The sequence below is a fragment of the Propithecus coquereli genome, unplaced genomic scaffold, assembly GCF_000956105.1.
Source record: "Propithecus coquereli isolate 6110/MARCELLA unplaced genomic scaffold, Pcoq_1.0 Scaffold43, whole genome shotgun sequence".
Lineage (NCBI taxonomy): Eukaryota > Metazoa > Chordata > Mammalia > Primates > Indriidae > Propithecus > Propithecus coquereli.
Window position 1 is genome coordinate 6,050,215 of NW_012150063.1, and position 10,929 is coordinate 6,061,143.

Sequence of the window (10,929 nt, forward strand, 5' to 3'; positions counted from 1 at the left end):
GCTCTTTGAGGTATCTCCAAATTCTTTTCCACAGAGTTTGCACTAATTTGCAGTCCCACCAGCAGTGTAAGAGTGTTCCTGTCTCTCCACATCCTCACCAGCATTTGTTGTTTTGAGATTTTTATGATAGAGGCCAATCTCACTGGCATTAGGTGATATCTCATTGTGGTTTTGATTTGCATTTCTCTAATCATTAGAGATGTTGAGCATCTTTTTATACATTTGCTGGCCATTATTCTGTCTTCTTTTGAAAAGTTTCTGTTCATGTTCTTTGCCCATTTATTGATGGGGTTGTTTGATTTTTTTCTTATTGATATTTTTGAGTTCTAGATAGAATCCAGGTTCTAGACTTTAAGTCTTTAGTGATTTTACTTTGGAGAGTGTCTACTGCACTGTTCAGTGTGTAATGCAGGTCTGAGTACTTCATGTAGGGCTGGTCTGGTTTTCACAAATTCCATCAGCGATTGCTCCTCTGGGAAGGTCTTTATTTCTCCCTCATAGGTGAAGCTTAATTTTGTCAGGTAGAGAATTCTAGGTTGGCCATTATTCTGTTTTAGAAGATTAAGGATAGGCACCGAGTCCCTTCTGGCCTGTAAAGTTTCAGTTGAGAAGTCTGCGGTTAGTCTGATAGATTTTCCTTTGTAGATTATCTGCTGTTTTCACCTCACTGCTCGAAGGATTGCTTCTTTCGTGTTTACTTTGATCAGCCTAATAACTACATGACATGGTGATTACCTTTTCACATTAAGTCTCCCAGGAGTTCCGTGTGCTTCTTATATCTGGATATCTAGATTTCTGGCCAGGTCAGACATATTTTCCTCCAGTATTCCATGAAAGAAATTTTCCAGCCCTTGTATATTTTCTTCTTCTCTCTCTGGGATGACTATGATTCTTATATTTGGCTTCTTTACATAATCCCACATTTCTTGTATATTTTGGTCTTGTCTCTTGTCTCTGTGTTCTTTTTCTTTATCAAATTTGTTTGGCACATAGATATTATCTTCAAGCTCTGAGATTCTTTCCTCTGTGTGACCCATTCTGTTCTTGAGGCTTTCCACTGTGTTTTTAAGTTCCTTGAATGCCTCCTTCATTTCCAAGATTTCTGTTTGATTTTTCTGTAGTATTTCAACTTCTTTAGACAATTTTTCATTCATTTCCTGTATTGTTCCTGTGGCTTCTTTATGTTGGGCTTCTATTTTCTCTTCAATTCCACCGAGTTTTCTTATAATCCATATTTGGAATTCTTCCTCTGTCAGTTTAATCATTTCGTGTAAGTTGGTATCTATTGATGAAGATTGAATGTTTTCTTTTGAGGGTGAATTTTCTCTCTGATCTTTCATGATTCCTGCGTTCTTTTGCTGATTCTCATAAGGCTACTTTGTAGAGAACTGGGGGTGCTGGGGCTGGTTTATGGCCTTATCTTCAGGTCCCCAAAGGAACGTTCCTTGACAGTACCGGGGAGATGCGCTCTGGTCCTGTAGTGCCTTAGAGGTATTTTAGCCTGTTGAGTTATCTCTGACCTGTTGTCTTTACCTCTTGCCAAAGGAGATTAGTGAGTTTGGACCCCTTGCTTAAGGTCCCAGGTGGTGATTCACTCTTGTGTGTGTGGCTCCACTGCCCTCCAATAGTCTGGGATGGAAGGCACTGTGTTGAGCTATGGAGTTACCCTCTCTGTTGTTGCTTGTAGTTTGTGTGGAGAAGTCAATTATCAAGGCATTCCAATGCCTTTATGTTGGGCTCTAAACCCCCAAATCGGGTATACAAGTGCCCTGATCTTTGGGGAATGTCTTGTCACTCCCAAGGGTAACTTGAGCCCTGTTGCCACTTTAGGTGGGGTAAGGGCAGATACCTGCAGACCTGAGACTGTATACTTCTGTGGTTGCTTGTTCTGCTGCTAGGGGAGAGCTGCTAGTATGTTATTCAGGGTTCTTTCACTGCACTTGCAAGGCAGCTCCAGGTGGGGGGTGTCCATTGTTAAAATTGCTGAAGACTCGGCCAGGATTTTCCTTCCCAGTCCACAAGCCCCAAAGCTGGCAGCCACCTGGGTGCCAAGAGCTAGCCCTAGTGTTACGTTCTTATCAGATGATCAAAACCAACTAGCTGGACCGAATCAACAGTCTTCCCCTTTTTGCTTAGTTCCAAAGTCCCACAGATTCATGCCAGTGGCACAGAGAAAGCAACTTTTGTCCCTTCTCCCTGCCTCCAAGGGCGGAGTCTGCCCTGCCGGGCTGGGGGAGGGGCGTTGCCTGAGGCTGCCCTATGTCTCAGCCAAGGAAGCAGTTTCTCTCATTACTCCCCACCTCCAAGGGCGGAATTTGCCCCAGTGGTGTGATAGACAAGGCTTCAGGCCAGGGCAGAACACCGCCTGAGGCCACCACGGGCGTGGGGCACAGAAAGCGACCTCTCTCATTACTCTGCACCTCCAAGGGTGGGGTTTGCCCCTTCAGCATGAAACACAAGTAGCCAGCCGCAGGGGCGCCAGCTGAGGCCGCTGCGTAACTCGGCCAGAAAACGGCTTCTCTTCTCACCTCCAGAGGTGGGGCCTGTCCTACCAGCGCCAAAAGGCAAGTGGCTGGGTTGGGGGAGGAATGTTCAGAAATGTTCTCTCGTTACTCCCCTCCTCCAAGGGTGGGGCCTGATCTGTCAGGCAGGGGCAGGGGCGTTGCCCGAGACCATTGCCTGGGCTTGCCCTGCTGGGCTGGGGAGGGGGTGGTGTCCAGAACCACGCACCACAGCATTTCTAGGCTATGGACCCCCAAAATGGCAGCTGCCCACTCACAGAGAGCCAGCACTGTAGGCGACTGCTTGTGGGGTCGCAGGTGCTGGGTTTGGCAGGCTGTCTGAACCAGCCGCCAGTTGTCCCCACTGCTTGCTTGACCCTCAGTCTTGCGTCAGTCCAGTAGAGGGTCCTACACTCTCTGTCCCACCCTGTGCCAGCCGAATCTTTGGCAGTTTCCAGGGGCAGAGCCTCCCTTTTGGCGTTCACCTCCTTTGTTCTGGTCCCGGTGAGCGCCAGAAGTGAGGTGCCTGTCTCCAAACTCCCTCCTGCGGACTGGGGAAGTGTCCGCTCAGATCAGTCCCTGCCCCTCCCAGTGCGGACCTAGCACAGAGCACCGGAGAGTTCAAAATGTTTCCCGCTATTGTCTCTTCACGTAGACTGTCACCCCGTGCCACAACTTTGCACTGACTTCAGGCACTTCCCTGCCTGAGCGGATATGGAGGTCGGTGGAGGAAGAGTCGTCCTCCTGTGGGTCAGATCATACTGACTGGCCGGCCAATGGGCACAGCCATCCAACACTCTATTCCCTATTGCGTATCTCGCACTCTCCAGACTTTGTGGTCAATTCTCCAATTCACCTTTTTTTATTTCCCCGCGCTGCTTGTCCCACGCTGCTTCTCTGCGGATTCACGATGCTGTTCTTGTGGGAGAGCAATACTCTTATGTGTAGCTGTCCGCATTCTTCACCTCGTACTCTGGGAGCAGAGAGCCAGGAGGTCACCACTAATCCGCCATTTTTTCCTCCCAGATTTTTAAATACCCTACTCTACTGAAAGGAACCAGGACTCACTGAAGTAAAGATAGATACCAAATCTAGGGAAGAGAAAATTCAACATGGGCCTGTAATATTTTTGCACAGTAAACTAAAGGATTGCACAATAAATTATGGGAATGAGTCGAAAAAATTGCAAAGGTTTCCACTGGCCAAATCTGATGCATCTTGAGCATCAAAATGATAACAATATTGATAATAATGAATTCTAACTCCTTGAATAAAATAGAAATCTACAAGTCTGTATGAATACAAGTAAATAAATGAATGAATCCATAATAAACAGGGAAGACAAGAAATCTCTATCAATAGATTACTATATTATTATTTTAGAAGAAATAATAGAGTTAAAATCATCAATGTTTGCTAAAATCAATGGATGAAAGTTTGATGAGGAATAAGATATTTAATATTTAAATTGTCTAAAAGTACCTACCTACAAATTACAGATTAATTATAAATATAATAATAATCTAGAGTAGAGAATCTTTGCAGACATTACTGACCAGGTGACCAAAGTTTATAGTATTGACGTTGGAACAAATTGACACTATGTGCCTTTTGCTATGAGAAGTGAGAAGGGCACAGCATAATTTCTGTGGTATTTTGAACCCAAACCAAATCATTATAAAACACAAAACAAACTCAAACTGAGGGACATTCTACAAAATAATAGACCTGTTCTCTTAAGAAGCATCAAGGTCAAGAAAGACAAAGAAAGGCTGAGATTGATGGAGAATAAATAGACATAAGTAAATGCAACCTGTGATCTAGATTAGATGCTGTACTGGGGAAAAATAACTATAAAATGCATTACTGGGACAACTGGAAAAATTTAAATATGAGCTACGAGTTAGAAAATCCATTGTTACAGTGCTCGAGTGTTTGATTTTTATAGACATTTGGAGGTAAAGACATGATATGTCTGGCTATCAAATGGGTTCAGAAAAAAAATGTTCATATGTGTGTATGATTATAACTATTTTTGTATAAATAGATACATGCCTGTTATTGTGTGCTTACATGCATATGTATAAAGAGAAAAGGAGAGTGAGAAGGATATAGCAAATGGAAAGTATTTAAATTGGTAAATTTTGGCTAAAAATATCAGGAAATTTATATACTCTTCTTGTAAATATTCTGTAAATTTGAAATCATATCAAACAAAAATTATAATTATTAATTAAATATAGTTATAATAATTAATATAATTAATAACAAATCAGAATTTTCAGATAAATAGAAAAGTAAATACACCAAAATATTAATGGTACCTCGTGTTTGTATTGGGAGTGAAGGAAATTTTTACTTGCTTTCTTTTCTCTTGTTTTACTCACATCACTTATTAAATGCAGGTTGTCAATAACCAGCTGAAAAAGTAATGGAGAAAGGAGGACATGTCTCCTTTCTAAACTCTAAACTCACACGGGAAAATATCTCATTCCAAAATATATATAACTCTTTCCATTTTTTCTTTGATTTATGTATTTTGACTAAAACATTTCAGAAACAGCCTTTGGCAGAAACTTTTTTGTTTATTTACAAAAAGCATGGATTATAGCTTTCTTTTCTTGACGAAACAAAATTTTTAATTTACGGGTTGCCAGCAAAAGACAGAAGATGTTCTACAACAACAGTGATTTCAGAGGCCAACAGTACTTTGAACTGAGGCTACCTGTTCCTCCATGTCAATCCACCCCTGGGTATACACATCTTCCCCACTAAAATTAAGCAAGCCTGTTTCTTGTCCTGTCACATGTGCAAGGTAAATATACAATGCTCCTCCTTACCCCACCTAGAAAGGTCAGAGTCTGTGTGCCCAACTCTAAGTCTCAGTGTTAAACAGATATTTACACTTCCTGTTTAACTGTTCTGGTCTTCTCAGGAAATGGTAGTATGTAAATGTGTCATGTCATCATCAAATACCAACTTTCTCTTCCTATGTTTTGATCGCTGACATAAATTGTCCTTAATTAGGATTTACTTAAAACATCTCTGGCTGAATTTACACCAGAACATATTTTGAAATTGGCAAATATTGACAAAGATTTTAGAGACATTTAGCAAATGTCCACAAAATGGGAAAAACATTATTTCTCTGTAGCTATTTTTGATGATTCCATTATTTTACTAATAATTTGGCAACATTGGACTGAAAGTCCTAGCTCATCCAGGGCCATAGTTGCCAAAAAAATCAAGAATCACTTTCCAGCACAAAAGTTTGTAATTGAATTTTTCTTATCAAAGAAAAAAGAAAGGATACAAAATGATCAGTCCTAATTTCACAATTAATTCCCTTGGTCAAAAAAGTGATTCTGGCTACAGAAGAGAAAAGATTCCTAAAGTAGGAATTGACATTTCCAGTGTCATTAATAAAGTGATTTGTTTTAATTCTGGTCTCCACCGACAAGATGACATTTCATTTTCCTGTGGAACATGGAACTTCATTGGCAGGGACCTATTTACTGTGGTGGTGGTGGCAGTGGTTGCTGTTTTTAAGATAATTAACATTTACTAGATTAATTCTACCCAATCTTCTTTAATCCAATGAGTGAAATTCCTGTCATTGTGCCTGGTATTTTGAAGAAAGTATTAACGTGTGTGTGTGTGTGTGTGTGTGTGTGTGTGTGTGTGTGTGTGTGTGTATAGCAGAAAGGCAAGAGAGAAATTGGAAATGACTTCATACTTCCTACTATTATGAAAGGGAACTTAGCAACTATGAGGGTAATGTCTCTGCTCCCTAAAATCTACTGCACCCACTGTCCCCATCTCAAAAAAAAAAAGCTACTTGTATATACCAAGTCTTAGAGATCCAGAAGCTACAGATATTGATGTCAATTACTAAAAGAAAAATATGATTCATCACAGAGAACAGAGCCAATAATCTACTTCATAGAATAGTGGCAATATTATTTTCCTTTATCAATGTCTCTTTGGTGTCTCTTCAGTTTTAGGTAAGGACTATGATGATTAGATCTCAAAAATGAAATCCAAATGGCACTGAGATGTCCCAGACAGAGGAAAGATGAAATGATTGTACCTGGTGGTGAGTAGACATTAACTGCTTCAGACCAAGATATTCGTCTGGCACACAGAAATCTGTACCAATGCATTAATACTATATGTCTGTGCTAATATCCTGTGAGAAAAATCATTATAGAGGAATAGCAATATTTGTGTTTTAAGTCTATGGATAGCTTCTCACATTTAGTCACCCATCTCCTTGGCACTTTTGAAGTATAAGCCTTTGCCATTTTATCATGCAGTACCTATTTCAAACAATGAAAAAAACGAATATTCATTCACTATTAACCATGTACCGGATCTGTACTGCTCATGAGCCATACGTATCGCATTGTGATAGGCAGAACAATGGCCCCACAAAAATGTTCATGTCCTAATGCCCAGACCCTGTGAATATGTTACCTTACACGGCAAAAGAGACTTTGCAGATGTGATTAAGATTACGGACCTTGTGATGGAGAGATTATCCTATGTGATCTTGATGAGCTCATTTCAATCAGGAATTCTTACAAGTAGAGAATCTTTCTGGCTGTGGTCAGAAAGCCAAAGAGATGAAAATGTAAGGGGGGTTCTACTTGCCCTTTCTGGCTTTGAAAATGGAGAGAGGGGACTGTTTGGCCAGGGAACATGGGAAGCCTTAGAAGCAAGAAAAGGCAAGGAAACATATCTTACCCATAACCTACAAAAAAGAAGTAAATACAGCAGTGCTCACATCTTGATTTTAGCCCAGTGAGATTTTTGTCAGAATACTCACCTATAGAAATATAAGATAATAGTAAATTTGTATTGTTTAAGCCACCAAGTTTTTGACAACTTGTTACACCACCACTTGAAAAGTAATATGCTCGTAACTGCCACAACAATTTCAAGTGTGTAGCATTTTCTGTTTTATGATACCAAAAACGAGGCAAAGGACAATTTATGTAACTTGCCAAAGGTCACACAAGTAGCCCACTGCGAATCCAGACTTGATATCCAGAGCTCTGATATTTTACAGTCCTTTCAGTATGGTGAGTTTTTCATGTGATGCACAATTAGTATTATTCTATCCTTTAATCAGTATATGAGCTAAATAAACTAATAAAAGAAATAATCCAAATATAAGTACAATAAGGATGCACTATTTTTATTGCTCAAAATAATGAAAACAATAGTTGAGAGAAAAGCTTTAACCACAAAGAATTATCTAGAATAGTCAATGCTCATTATGCAAAAGCTTATACTACTGAGTTAATTGGATTTTTTATTTAGGATGGAGAATAGGATGAACATAATAAAAAAGACATAGTAACTAGTCTTGGCAGGGTATAGAGAAGTTAGAACCCTGATGTTTTGCTGGTGGGGATGTAAAATGGTGCGGTGCTTTAGAAAACTCTTTGTGAGTCCCACAGATGTTAAAAATAGAATTCCCACATGACCCAGTAATTCCACTCTCTATATATATCCAAGGGAATTGAAAACATATATCTCACAAATGTTCATTTTAGCATTATTCAAAATAGCCAAAAAGTGAAAACAATTCCATGTTCCTAACTGGTGGATGGATAAAGAAAACGTGATCTATCCATTCAGTGGAGTATTGTTCAGCCATAAAAAGAAATAAAGTACTGATTCACGCTACGACATGGATGAACCTTGAAAAGATTATGCTAATTTGAAAAAGCCAGACACAAAAGGCCATATCATGTATGATCCTGTTTTTAAAAACTGTCCAAAATAAGAAAATTCATACAGAGAATATTGATTAGTGGTTACCAGGGGTTGGGACGGACGGTAATGGCTAGTGACTGCCAGTGGGTATGAAATTTTGGGAGGGGATGGTGAAGATATTCTGAAATTAGATAGTGGTGATGGTTGTGCATTATATGAATATATACTAAAAATCACTAAAAAGTTGAACGTTATGATATGTAAATTACATCTCAATTAAGAAAAATATAATTGAAGGGATGCCTCTGGAAAACCAAACATAAAAATGTGGATCCAGGGAGTTCAAAATTTTATAATCAGAGTTACTATACTGATACTTACTACTGAAGTTTGAATACATTGTAGTGATTATGTTCATATCTGATATCATATCACCAAGGATATAATAAAGGTCACTGTGAATTGAATTTAGATCATTGCAGTGTCAATAAATGGGTTTTTAAAGGTATTTATGATTTCTAACTATTAGGATATAGTTAAAAGTAGATTACACACAAATTGATTTAAGCTAAATTTATAAATTCAAATGCATTCACATTTAAGATTAATACTTTGTCCTTGTCTGAAACTCTTGTTTGACTTGAGTACCTATTGATTTGCTGTCTCAGGGTTTACCAGCATAACATATTGCGGCTTTAGTTTCTGAAGCAATGCTGTTTGTCCTAGAAACTCTGCATGCACTATATCACATGAAAATTTAATTGAGACATATGTTATGTAATAAAAAATGCAACCTGGCATTATACCTAGCAAAGTTTGTTCTATGTGCTTGCATAACAGTATCTCTATTGACCGTACGCATTCATTGTTAATTAGCTTCTTACCAAAGGGTATCAGCATTGTTTCCATAACATTCTTAGCAAATAAAATCAGGGAATATAAAGAAACTTAGGAGACTCCGAAGTGTCTACCATATTCACAGAACTATTAATTCAGTATTTAAGTGTAAAGTCAGTCTATTTTTGGATTCTGGGTCCTCCTCTTAAAAACAGAGGGAAACGTGCCAACATGCCAAGTGCACATGCATCATCAGCAAGACTGCCAGCAGGAGGGAGACCCACAAGAAATAACAACACAGTCCAGGCCAGAAACTGTGTAAACACTTGAGCTTTCTATAGCAGCAGTCTCCAACCTTTTTGGCACCAGGGACCAGTTTCATGGAAGACAATTTTTCCATGGACCTGGGGGAAGGGGAGCAAAAGTTTCAGGATGATTCAAGCGCATTACATTTATTGTGCAGTCAAACCTCCCTGCTAATGATAATCTGTATTTGCAACTGCTCCCCAGCGCTAGCATCACTGCCTCGACCCCACCTCAGATCATCAGGGATTAGATTCTCATAAGGGGCACAACCTAGATCCCTCGCATGCGTAGTTTACAGTAGGGTTCACCCTCCCATGAGAATCTAATGCTGCAGCTGATGTGACAGGAGGTGGAGCTCAGGCAGTAATGCCAGTGATGGGGAGTGGCTGTAAATACAGATGAAGCTTTGCTCACTTCCCCAGCTCACCTCCTGCTGTGTAGCCTGGTTTCTGACAGACCACGGACAGGTACTAGTCCATGGCCCAGGGGTTATGGACTGCAGTTCTAGAGAACATGTTTGAGGAAAAGTCTCTTTATTTTCTTCCATACGCTATTTAAAAATTGTATCAGAAATATTCGAGGAGTTTACATGTAATCTTAAGGCATCCCCGTCTTGTCTTTAGTAATTAAAAAATTACCTACCAATTTAGAGGTTTGACCACATGTAAAAGTCGTTTGGGGGATGGACACGCTTGAAGCTCTGACTCGGGTGGGGCAAAGGTAGTATATGTAACGTAAACATCTGTACTCCCGTAATATGCTGAAATTAAAAAAAAATTAAAAGTTAAAAAAAGCACATCAATAAGAAAAGAATAATTATAATTTTGAGGACACATAATATCCCACAAGTTTCTCTTATTTCATGGTTCCCAAAGTAGGTATTCCAGGTCTTTCGTTTGGTACCTGCATGTCTTTCAGCAGCTGTAATGAACACCTTTTGTTCCAGGTATGAAGCAATAAGAAAAATACACCAAAGCCGGAAACTCTCTTATTGGACTGCTAGCCCTGACGTTAATAATATAAGACATACATTGAATTCAATTTTGAAAGATGAGTAGTCAGATACAGGAGTAGAACATTCCTGGAAGAGAAAAAGTACAAAAGATATGGATATCTGACAGCATTTGGGTATATAGTGGATTGGGGGACTTGGGGCAATTATTTTCCTTGTGCCACTGCATATCTATATACTCTTCCTTTCTCCCCTGCTCCGTGACCCAGAGCTACCTGGGAGACTGCCTCAACCAGTCTCCTGCCCTCTGGTTTCCAGTTTGGACTAGCCAATGGGAGACTTGGTGGTGACTGAAGGAGCAGAGGACAGTGGGGTCAAGCTACTTATTCTCCACTCCCTAGCTCCCCGCTAGCTGAGACACAGATTGGCTGTGGCTATGAACCTCTACTGAAAACCCCCCGTTGGGCTGCCCTCTTCTTTTTGCATCTTGAATTCCATCTGCAGTCTCTCTTGACAGATGGTAGAGAGTAAAGATAGGGAGACAGACAGGGACCAGATCGCAAAGGAACATAAATGTCATGCTAAGAAATTTAAACATTTTCTGAAGAT